The sequence below is a fragment of the Semicossyphus pulcher genome, unplaced genomic scaffold, assembly GCF_022749685.1.
Source record: "Semicossyphus pulcher isolate SPU_LCO1_2020_fin unplaced genomic scaffold, fSemPul1.0.p SCAF_18, whole genome shotgun sequence".
In the NCBI taxonomy this organism is placed as follows: Eukaryota; Metazoa; Chordata; class Actinopteri; order Labriformes; family Labridae; genus Semicossyphus; species Semicossyphus pulcher.
In genome coordinates this window covers 24099532-24112078 of record NW_027211691.1, presented here as the reverse complement: position 1 = coordinate 24112078, position 12547 = coordinate 24099532, and the positions used below count along the sequence as shown (strand labels likewise).

Genomic DNA, 12547 nt, shown 5'->3' with positions numbered 1-12547 from the left:
GGCTAACAAACACCCGCAGTGTATCTGATGGTGCGTCCTTTGGGCTGCAGTCAGATTTAGGCGTTAAAAGTCAACATTAGCATTTCAGAGAGCTATCTATTTTCATCATCTCAATCTCGTTTAAGATTTCCCAAACTCCCCTGCTGGAGCCGGGAGCAGTATCAGGCATTTATGGACTCCAGGGGTGTGTTGCCATTTCAGAGCGTTGATGCATCACAAATTTAAATTCATTATCCTCCATAATTAAAGCAAATATATCAAAGAGCGCTTACACTGCAGCGATACTGTCAGCGGACTCCGCAGGGACCGAGGCACGGGCCTGCAGCCCAGGTGGCTTTTAAGATATTCAAACACACATTTTCCCGCGCGCGCACACAAACGCACACACACATAGATAAATATAGCATCTTGTTAAACGCATCCGCAGGGTTTCCATTAATAATTTAACCCAAAACTGTGAAACATCGCAGTCGTATTCCTGCAAAATGTAATTGCCACTACTTTTTAATTATACTCTGGTCACCACATTTAATTATAGTGTTCAGTCTGATGGCGGTGAAATCATTTTTAGAGGAAATCGGAGCTCCTTCGCTGGCAGGAGATCGTTATATTACTCCTGAAACGCTCTCAGAGGAGCAGCGAGGATGTGTCCGTGGAGCTCAGGAGAGAATTGAAACTGACTTTGTCATAATTTCTGGTATCTGTTCCATCTCCTTTGAGGATTTGAGGGTATAGCAATATTCCCGCTCTGTCTGGTCTATTATATTAAATAGCATCCTTGAGCTTTATGTTTCAAAGCGACTAAAGGCACTAAAAAAAGAGCTCGTCTATGGTTGAACGATAATCAGCCCAAATAAGGCAAATCTGTCCTAACTTGACTTGTCACTGAGGAAACACTTTCACATGTCTTCAGAGAGCTGTCTGAGCAGCGACACACTGCAAAAAATGTCAATCTGCAAAGGTCAGTAAAGCTAAAATTAGACGTCTAGATCCACATTTTCGCAACCAGGGTGTTGCTCGAGGTGCTGAGATGTCATTCTGCCTGATTTCTCTTTGAAGAAGTTTCTGCTTTGAGTTTGATTCTTCTGTAAACTGGAGGGTGCTTAATAGGAAAGTCACAATGACACAAGCGGCTTTATTTTGGCGCAATGTTATAAAAGAAGGCAGGAAGTAAAACCGTACTCTCCCTACAGGACAGAGTCTCTGAACCTTGGACTTCCTGCGCAGATGGAGTCATGGAAGACCTCTAAGATTCAAATATATAGAGAAAGAACTTTTAATATAACACAACTTTTAAATTTACCACAGTTTTAAAGGTGGAGGTTGAATTAAAGGGAGTGTTTAGTATGGCGAGGGGACTATTTGGTTGGGTTGCGAATAATAGAGGGAAATATATGCTGCAACTTTGGCCAATTAGGCGCACAAGAGGGGCATTTGAACCTGAAACCTATAGTTTGACCATAGGAGCAACTGGGTCATCAGAGGGTACTTGGGTGACAAGGTAGGATCTTGAGTGGCCAGAGGGCATTTAGGGGGATCAGACGGGCAAATGGGCCATACACTCCATCAGAGGGGTAATTCTGGCTGGTTATAAGGCATGATTGGACAAACCAAAGGGGCATCTTGGTGACTAGGGTGATCACATGGGGACTTCTCAATTTGGGCTGAAAAAAGGGACAATTGGACAGACCAAAGGGGCAACTGGTGTCAGGAGAGGCACTTATCAAGTGACCACAGAGGCTTGTAAACCAGCCAAAGGGGCATTTTAGCAACAAAAAAGGCATTTGTTGACGACAAGAGGGACCCTTGGACCATCCACAAGGGCAACTGGGTGACCGGAGATTCACTCATTAATTGACCATGAGGCAAGCAAATGAACAAGAGGGGCCTTTGGGGTGCAAAAAAAGCACTTGGGTGACCAAAGGGCCATTTGGGCCGACCTGAGAGACTGTTGAACCAACCAGAGGGGAATTATAGCAACAAGAGAAACGTGACAAGAGGGGCATTTGGGCCAGTTAGGTGGCAAGGGAAAATTGGGACCACCAGAGGCGGAATTGGGGTAAACATAAAGCTTAAAAGTGTCTTATTAGGGCACAATCCGCATGAATAAATGTATTAAAATGGCATTAAATAAGAACAGACTGTGCCCCTCTGTGCCTGCCTCTGTCCTGACTGTAAAACTGTGTCAGAGACCACAAAGTCAAGTCCTGATGGACATTTTTTACAGTGCAGCCAGAGCCACCAAATCCAGCGGAGCGCAGCGGTGCAGCAGGACTCCTGGCTGCCTGCTCGGGCTGCTCACAGCCGGCCAGACATCACATCACACCGGCCAGCCCAGCCTGTGGTGGTGACACGGTTTTATTCTCTAACTGAAGCCTGTTATGTATGAATAACATTTTTCTCCTACAGTGAGAGGGCGTATCCGCTCTCAGAGAGAGAGAAGGAGAGGCTGGGCCAGCTCAGAGCGAGGAGTGGGAGGGATTTTTTGGTGTTTTCGCTGGTTTGAAACGCAGGAAGAAAACAGCGAACAGCCACGCCGCCCACTAACAACAATTTCGCAACCGCCGCTGCTGCTGTGACCCGATTAAATGTGCGGAGGAGCCGGAGGAGAGCAGACACCCACAGACACAGACAGGACTGCTGCTACACGGGAACTAACAAAAGGTGAGCCCCATATTTCCCCTCTGTCTTAAGATGATTGATTTATTGCACGGGGTCTAGTTGAAGGGCTGCGGAGCGTGCAGGAAACACAACAAAGTTATTTCCGTGGGAAAGATTGCTTTGTGTGGCGTTGAAAGGTGAGGGCAGCATCCCTCTTGTGGGGCTTTTGTCTGCACACTTTGGCATGTGCATTGTGTCCGGTCTGTCATGTAACACGAAATGCATTATTGTATCTTTTAGTTCAGGTGCAAGAACTGGAATAAGACACAATTTAATGAGAGTTTTCTTTGTTTAAATCTGCTTTTTATGATTTGATGAACTTGAAACCTTGAATTTCTTACCCACTTTGGCTTAATATTTCTCCTCACGGATACACAGACATTTCTATTGCTTTTATCAGATCTCGTGTGTGTGTTCCTTTTGTTGGTTCTCTGTCAGACGTCCTTTGTGTTATCTTAGTTCACCTCCACCCTCAGCAGACTGCTTACAGTGGGGGGTTCCTGCTAGCCGCTCTAATGTCATTGTCACTGTTAAAGAGATTCATCATGGTTAGAAAGCAATTTAGTCGGTTTCTGCATTCTTACAAACAGAAATAAGTGCATCTTTGTGGGTTAAGTGACACTTATCATGCAGCTTGTTCCATTATCTTGTGTTTTTTAGTGATATAATTTACCTGAAACCACCTTCAGCATGGACATGCAGGCGATAATGCAGGTGTTAAGTGGCTTGTTTAGTCTCTCTATGGTGTTTATTCAAATGCAAAGTTTGAATTGACAAGCAGGCTGTGAAATGCAACAAGAACGGGTCAGATAAGGAGCATATTGTGCAGGAATATAGCATTAGTCTGCAAGACGGCATTCTTCTCTTCTAATTTGTATGTTGTTCCTCTCCTTCCATGTATTAAGAAAAGCGTGTAATCCCTCTTCTTCTTTATTTATTTAAAAGCCTGATTTGCCGCCGCTGGACTTCATCCAACATTTAGGACGTGTCAACTCTTCTTTAATTCTCTGTGAGCTTAATTGCCTGCAGGATTTCTGTGTTCGAGCGAGACTTTATGTCACTTTGACTTGTTGTGCGAGCAGCAAACCTTTACGGCTTTGTGAGGGGTTTAGTCTTATCTGTGAAATCACTTCCTGTAGTTTGTTTGATGATTCCATACAGTAGGTTATTTATAAGTGGGTACAGCTGTGAGTACCCACCCAGGCTCTTATCAGCTATTGTCTGTTGGGTTTCCTGTTCAGTCCCTGCAGCAGCCTTCAGCATCGTGTCCCCTGTGGATTATCTAAAATAAAATGACGATGCATACGTGCTCAGATTAGTCACTTCATCAGTATTACTTAAACATATTTGCCTGTTCCTGTTCCATGTAGTTGTTGACGAAGCAGCTTTGGGGTTTTAGTGTTTTGTTTGGACACAACAAGGAATTTGAAGATTGTGATCGAGGCCAGATTAACCTGCTCGGGGAGCCTTGGGGCAAAATAACAGCTACTGGGTCCTTATTGCCCTCCTGCTTTTCAGCATCATGCATGGTCTTCTTTCTATGCTGCACACAACCTGACAGTAGGGCTGCAACAAATGACTATTTTGATCGATTACAGAAACGATTAATCGACTGATCGGCTTTTACATTTAGTTGGAGGTTCCTTTAAGCGTTTGCTTACTAACAATAAAGAGAGTAAATATGAGTTCTTCATTCAGATGTTTGTCTTTTTATAAACTCTGCTGCTTATTTGGCTCCTACTGATACAAAAGAGAAATAAAGACGCAGACAAAGCGCTCACATAAAAATGACATCAGATGAAGTACACAGTCCAGCGTGCCTTCTCTTCAAACGCTCGCTCATTACCGACGTGAGCAAGCTCCTCTTTACAGATCCTGCAGGCGATCCTTGTCTGCAGCGTTGACGGTGAAATGCTCCCAAACTTTAGACGTTTCAGGACGTGATGGTGTTGCATCGGCCGCCGCCATTTTGCTATGTTTTGTTTACCTGTCGCTTTCTGGGCGCTGTTTTGCATGAACAACTCTCAGCAGAGATAGCAAGGTTGTGAGATGGCTCGCCCCTCAGCCAACTCCGCTCCTGAAACGAAGCTATGTCCGCGCAGCAGGAAAAACATGCATGATGACGTAACAGATTAATTACTGACAATTAAATTTGTTGGCGACTAATTCTGTCATCGATCTTTATCAACAATGTCGCCTAATCCTTGCACCCCTACCTGACACCAGATTTGTTGCAGGAAAATCTTCAGCTGTTTTCCCACTGGTCAAAAAACACCCAGCTTTTTGCTTAGTGCTTGCTTAGGCTACAATCTGCATTCAGACACTAATCTCCGCCCCCTTTCTGACGCGATGCTATGCTCCTTCTAACTTCTGCGACTCCTTGTCAACTCAGCTGCAAATTCCGCCCGTCTCCGTCTGAGCGGCGCTCGAACATCGTTCCAAATTTGTCTGCGCTAAGTTTGATAAACAGACTGAATGAGTAATAGATACAGCAAAGACCTATCCACCGTAACATCTTCACTGGTTACTAACCCTGTCTCTGGGGCGTTTGTGACGTCAGACGGTGACGCAGCAGAAAAGAGACCGACAGGACTACTTCACTGGCAATGGGAAAAGAGACAATCGGCATCTATAAGCGGGTCTACGTGCTGATGTCGGTGGGAAAGGGGTGTTATTAACTCAAGTCAGGTTAGAAGTATGCAACATAAAGATCAGACTATGAAGCAGAACCCACTCTAAAGGAGCACTTCAACCATTTTACACATCAAGATCACGTCACTCTGCACGGGGAGGAGTACTCTCTCTCTCTGTGTGTGTGTTTGTTGGCTTTGGCTATATGTGAATATAAATGCCTCATGTAACCTCCTCAGTCAGAAGAGCCTGGCCAGCCTGGAGGGGATTGTAACGGTGTTGGGAGGGGTTGATGTAAACCTTTGATAATCCATTCAACAGGGAAGTATTAGCGTCTAATAATCACATAAAGGCTTAATCTGATTGTTGCTCTCCGGGTGGATTAATATATTAGTTCTGCTCATGTTTACACAACGTGGGGGTCACATTAGGTGACATGAATGAGTTTCACTGAGGGCCAGAAACATGGCGGCAGTAAAGCTTTTCTGTTGGAGACTGTTTGACAAGTCAACAAGTACTTGACTTCTTCTTCTACTTCCTCCATAAATACATTCTTCTTCGGTTGTATTTTGGGAAGAGTAGATGCTCTCTAGAGAATGTACGACGTTTGAGGGCATGTAGACGCACATTTTAGTTTATTAAGCATCTTTGTAAACAGTTAATTTATCGCTAATCAGATCTCAAACAGTTTAACTGCGATATAAAAATAAACTTGTCCTCACTCGCGATACTTTTACGATCTGCACAAAGTCATTTCACCGTCCTTTCAAAATAAAAACCTTCATTCGAAACAGGAAATGAAGTGCCATAGTTCCATGAGTCAATCTGTTCTCCAGTTAAAACTACGACTCCTCAGGGTCTAATGAAAATCGCTGGTCAGTTGCATCATGGGAAATGCAGGATTACACAACATATGATGCATCGATTTTGTTATTGTCTGTAATCTGTGCTTTTAAAGCTCCATGTTGACTTTATGTTAATTTAAATAGATATTTGTTTGAGGCAATGCAGCCCTGAAGCACAACTCGAATAATGAAGTGGTTTTCTATTTAATTTGTATTCTTCTTCTGTGTCTTTTGGCTGCAGGGCAGTTTGCGTGAAAATAGTCATTTAAATGTGGATTTTTGGAGGTTTTTAGTCGAGCTCGTGTTCCTCTAACTGTGTCTCTAATCCAGTGTTGAACAAATACATCACGAGTGTCAATAAGGCCTGATAGGAATGAGAAAACAACGATAGGAACGATATGAAGTGCGATAGATAAATATCAAAGAGTGCATATTAGCAAAACTCTTATTTCCCTCCTGCAGGCATTGTATTTACAGTGTTTGTCAGGGTGTCGTAACTGAACCGAGCGGGGATCAGCGTCGGTGACTCATGAGGAGACGATGTTCCAAGAAAAAAAACATTCTACTTGTTGCAGGAAGAACAACATCGAGGAAGCGGGAGGACAAACAGTTCACTGAACCTTAGAGGTCAGGCAGTGCAGCCGCTCTCTCACAGTGTTGTTTCCATTAACAAGACGTAAACTGAAGGGGCCTTGAATGCTGCGTTTTTGTTTGAGTCCTCCAAACAACAGTCACACGAATTCATATGTTGCTTATTTATTGGTTAACATGTCGACCTGCCAATTTAGAGAGACGGCCAATCAAAACAAATCTGATTGCATGTGCACTCTAAGTAAAACCGTTTTGAGATTAATAACCCAACATGAAGCTGGATTTTACGCTCATAATTGCCCCCTTTCTTGTTCAATGACTCGCATGTCAAGCGGCATCACTCTCACCTGGATGAATAAATCCGACCAAACTACAAAATGACACCTTTTCACTGATTTGTGCTCACTGTAATTTAAAAGCTGCCGAGGCACGTCAGTAAAACAATGTGGTCTTTTGTTGGAAGAAAATGCAGAGCAACATGAGACGAAGGTCTGGAGCTGCAGAGAAAATGGTTATCTGAGTTATTCAGATGCATCAGTGAGTTTAATTTGCTCACGTTGTTGGATCAAGAAAAGGAACTTGTAAATTGTAAAGCACTTTCATCTGTATATGGGAAGGCGATGAGCCGGGCTGCCGCTAACGTTAGCACAGCTTGTTTCTGTCTTAACTTTCAGACTTCCGATGACCAAAAGTTACCCTTCATATTAAATTTACAACGTAAAGATGGCTTACTGCTGTTTTGGTAGAAATTGTAGTGCTATCCCTGAGCGAGATTGTTTTATACCCCAGTTCTAGGACCGGGTTACTTTTTTCCAGTGATGTAAAGTCTTAACGCTACAGAAGACAATAATGTTGATGACAATAGTGTTCTTATTTGTCTCTTCCCTGTTTTAACGTGACGGTAACCCCGTTTTCCCAATTTGATGTGGCAGAACTTGGCTGACTGGCACAGAGCTCTGACCTCAAGTCAATCCTTTGGGATAAATTGGAATGCCAACTCGGAGCCAGACCTTATCACCAACATCAGTGTTTGACCTCTCTGATGCCCCTCTCTGTGCGAAGCCTGATACCAGAAGAGTTTAGGCACATTAATATCCATTGTCTTTAAATCAGAGTGAGTTTTCTGTCCGTATTGTTTGAAAATGACAGTTTTGGATATGTAAAGAATGCATGGATGGATAAATGAACATCAAAGTTGCCATCGTCTTTATCCACTCCTTGCACTCCTCAGCTTTCAGATTACAGCCCATACAGTAAAGCAACAGTAACACCCCTGCCTTACTTTAATTTCCATGCAGTCTTTTAAAGAACACAGATTATGCAGATGTTGCTAGGATTCAGCTGTTCCAGCCAGTGCGGCTAAATCTCTGGGGGAACATGTCGCCTTATATCACCTACACTTACCAATATTTACTCGGCTTTATCTAACAGCTGCCTGATGCCTTGTGGGAGCAGTCAGAGGGAATGAAGGTAAACATTGCCTTTCAGTTTGCTGAGGCGCAGAGCTTTAGACACGTTCAGAGCTTTGAATTTGTCCTCAGGAGCGTAACTTGTCCTGGCATCTTATTCCAGACCTGTTTTCGCTCTCTTTTACTTTGAAGGGATGTAAGAGATTTGAAATGTGTTTCTAAGAGTGTGGGATACAAAAGGTTGCAGCTATATTCTGTGTCAAATTGGAAAAGGCAGCTTATTTTTTCTAAGTCCCTCGCTTTTTTGGATCATCCTTTGGATTTTGTTACAGCGAAATAAACCTTGTTTCTCCAATTTGGGGATTTTACTGGTGTCAGAAAAAGTTAAATATCTCTAAAGGCTCTTTTCAAGTGTGCTGGTGATTTATTATTAGAATTTATTTGTCTGCAAAAATGCAAAAACATGGACCGCCTCCAAGGCTGTTACCATCGTGCATCAAACAAAGCTCTACCACATGCTAGCAGCTCTGTTAGGCAGCACTCAGGCTTAGTGGTGCTTTAAGCTAAATGCTAACATCAGCATGCAAACATGCCAACAATGACAAAGCAAACACAACATGTTTACCAAATTCACTGTCTGGGTTTACCTTGTTAGAATGCTACTGTTTGCTTAAACAGATATTAGCATGTTCTTTTATGCTTACAAAGAGTTAATGAGCTAGCTTATTAGCACAAAACATGGGGCATGTCATCAGCCTCACAGAAATTAAACTAAGATGTAAGAATCCACTCGACAGTTCAGCTCTGGACCAAACTCGTCGACTGACCTACTTTGCTGTTGCTAGGGCAGCTGCTAGCATAGCTTAAATCCTGTATTATCACATACACCTACATGGTCTGTGTACCAGATGCTTATTAAGTAGTATGACATCCACTTAATTAAAAGCTTGAGCACTGACAAGACGGAAACCTACATTATGCTCATTCATTCATCTTCTCCTGCTGTCTCTGTTGACAAAACATCAGCAATGTAGCAGCGGACAGCTGGCTAACCAGCGTTAGCTACACTGCTATAAGCTAGAGACCGATAGAACGAAGTAAATTCTGTTCAGGTCTTTTTTATGACTAGAATATCTAAATAAAAATGAAAGTAAAAGGTATAGATGGTTTTCTAAGTGTTCAGCACCAGCTAGCTCTCCCTAGTCACAACTGTCTGGCTAGCATACGTTAGCATGAAGCTATACCGTATCTACGTCAAAGATTGTGTGACTATTTAAACTCAAACTCTCTCATTTAGCTTGCAATTATCTGTTTAACATAATTTTACTTGTTACAACTGTCAAGCTAAACAGTGGATTTTATAAATGACTGTTTTTTTGATGGATTCAGATTCAAGGAGAAGATTTAGTTATGGACTCAGGCTAGCTTAAATGCTATCCAACCACAAATCTATTTTAGATGCTCATAAATCCTTCTGATCCCTTGAAACCAGGGCTGGATTTGAAGTGTATTTCCTGAATATTTATTATTATATATTTTTTATTATTAGAGTACTATTTTAGTTCTGTGTTTTATTATGTTAACTGCTTCCTGGAGAATGGATATACCGGAGCACAGCTGGGATTTTTTAGCCTCAAAATAGTGAATTAGAGTTGTGATGCGCTGCGGTGTTAGTAGCCTCTGAGGTCTAGTCAGTGAATCAGTTAAATAAACATGACAAGATGTTCATTAACTAGATCAATGGTTTCGTGTTAGCCTCAAATTGAATATGTCGAGCTGGTGTTGATGTCGGCTGATGGAGGATTCTCCGCCTGCAGGATTAGACGACGTTCTCCATCAACAGATATTTTCGCCCTGCGCTCGTTGTTTCCGTAACCTCTTCGGGGACCTTCAGTCCAGCTCTGCACGCCCTCCGTACATCATTTCCCACTTTATTCCCATTCCATTTTCGTTCCCTTCATTAATTTCTCCTCTCCCAGGACGTCGGCAGGCCCGCATCCACCTTTCCCTCTGCTTCATTTGCATCTCGGCTCCACGCGGCTGCCCAAGTGTTTTCTGGGAGTCAGGTGGCTAATTGGTTCCCATCTGTTGGGAGAAAGCGGCCTTTATGGGATCTTGGGTAATTTGTGTCAGGAGTTTTGCCATATTGATTTAGTTTTTTTCCATTTACAGACTTTATTTGATAGGATATTGTTGCAGGAGCGAAGTTTTTTAAAGAGAGTAAGGCTTTGGGATGTTTTGGGGTTGTTTTGATGCAGAGAAAAGGCTTTGACGCTATATTAGAAGAATATATCTATCATAAAATGTCTATTTTTATTCTGTCACTCTGTCATTTGTGAAGGTTAGAACAAAGACAGTTTGTTCTTGCTTTATTTTGCTCTCTTCACTGCTGTCTTGCACACTTCCTACCTTGTAATCCAATGTTTTCATCTTCAGCATGACTTCCTGTTTCTGTTGTTAAGATAAGCAATCAATAAAGGAAGTGGCCAGGTCTAGCGAGCACCCAGCAAACCAAAACAGGAAGCTACAGGAAACGCCGAGACGCGTGAGACACGAACACCCTGAGCAGCACAGTGTGTTTACTTCTGCGCTACCTGAAGTGAAGAAATACTCAGCAGATCTGTGCCAGTGGCAGCCCAGGAGACTGTTGGCTTTTATCCACACAGCACTTTTACTGCAAATATTTAACACTCCGAATCAACACAGAGAGAATGCTGCGTTTGTCTCTGAGGGACATTTTTGGGTAGTGGAGACGCGTTTATGTGGTTGCAGCATAAACCTAATGCAGCTTGTTGATGGTGTCTGGAATTTGGGTGGTTTGATGTAAATAGCCACATTTCCAGCGCGAGTCCGGCTGCTTGTATTTATATTTTACACTGAGCTTCAAAACATTTTGGAACAAATACATTAAGATCTGTTGATATTCTGCAAATAATCCTCTCTTTTATGAACCCATTTTTATTTCTTATCCATTATGAGCAACCTTTTAACCGAATGGGTCAAGTTCAATGTCATTTCATTGCGATTATAAAGATCATAAAGGTCATTTACTCCCTTTTACATGAATATCTCTTGTGCAAATAGAAAGTAAAGTTAAAGCTGAGCTTTCAGACACAGCTATCTAACATCATATCTTTGTTTAGTCGATGTACACATCTTGCTTTTCTTCCCTATAACAAAAACTATTAATCTTGAACTTCGTACGGATCCTGTTGCTGATGTTAGCATCCTTTAGTTTGATTGCACAGTTTGAGGACCAATGAAAATAAACTCATTTTATTTATCAAGCAAAAATGCCAAATGTTTACTTTCAGCTTCTCTGATCTGATCTGTTTGAAACCATAATATCCTGTTTATCTTCCGAGTTTGAGACTCTCGGGCGGACAAAACAAGCAATCTGAAGATGTTACATTCGGCTTTTGGAGCTTATGTTGTTATTTCTGGACTTTTTAGAGATTGAACAATTAATAAACTGATTGCAAGAGGAGGCATCAACTAATTTCTTAAGCAGAAACGTCATTACTAACAGCCCCAGTTGAGCCTCTTGGTGTTTTCTGAAGATACTTTCACGCGATAAAGAAATGTTTGTCATGTGGAAATGGAAGTTAAATATCAATTACTTTTTTACATGTTGGGTATTTCATTTCTTCCTCAGGCAACAGAACAGACATTGGTGTCTGTTGCATATTGCATATTTCAACTTTTACAACTTTTATTTTCCACATCTGTCATTTAAAACATGTTTAATTGCTCACAGAGATGCTTCTGTTGAGCCTTTAACTCGAGGAAAAGTCCAACTCCTGCAAAATAACATGTTAAATTCTGAATTTAGCATCCTGCATGTGTAGATCTACTCTGTTTCTCTTTGAATGAGAAGATTGACTCAAGGGAAGTTGTGGAGTCTCTTTAAAGATTGTTGCAGTTGCAGATTTAAATGTGTCTTGTTCCTGTTGCTGTTAGGACGAGCTCCCCCCCGTGGCCTTCACCTCTCCTCTTCCTCCTCTTCATCACGCTGCTTCTGTGCATTTTTATTCATAATATTCGTCACGTGATCCCCTCAGAGCGCCGTCGCTGATGAATCAATTTCGGGCTCTTTCTGAGCGCTTCCTGACAGCTGACGGGGTGCCGGCGTTGACCTTCTGTAATGAGTTAAGGTCTCTGTGTGTGCCGGCGGGGGTTCCTCCTCAGCAGAAGGAGACGCTTGATGATCGGGCGGGCTGATGCACAGGCCCGCGTTGCTCGGGTAAATTTAATTTGCCACAATAATAAAAAAAAGGAAACCGGAGAGATGAGAGGCGGATGATGTTTAAAGTGGCAATCGAGGGGAGAAGTACGTGGCAGTGTTGGACGTCCAAGGTTATCGAGGCTCGTCCACACATTTTATTTAATGCTGTTGTACGCTTACTTCTC

At 42.4% G+C, this 12547-nt stretch overlaps 1 protein-coding gene across 1 annotated transcript in view; it reads left to right on the top strand.

Annotated features, from left to right (window-relative positions):
- Positions 1-2486: 2486 nt before the first annotated feature.
- The window catches only part of rnf152 (ring finger protein 152), a 58832-nt gene continuing 48771 nt past the window's right edge, over positions 2487-12547 (top strand). Inside the window, exon 1 of the mRNA XM_069667613.1 lies at positions 2487-2664. The gene's annotated coding sequence lies outside the window, so the exon portion shown is untranslated. The remainder of the gene's footprint in view (positions 2665-12547) is intronic.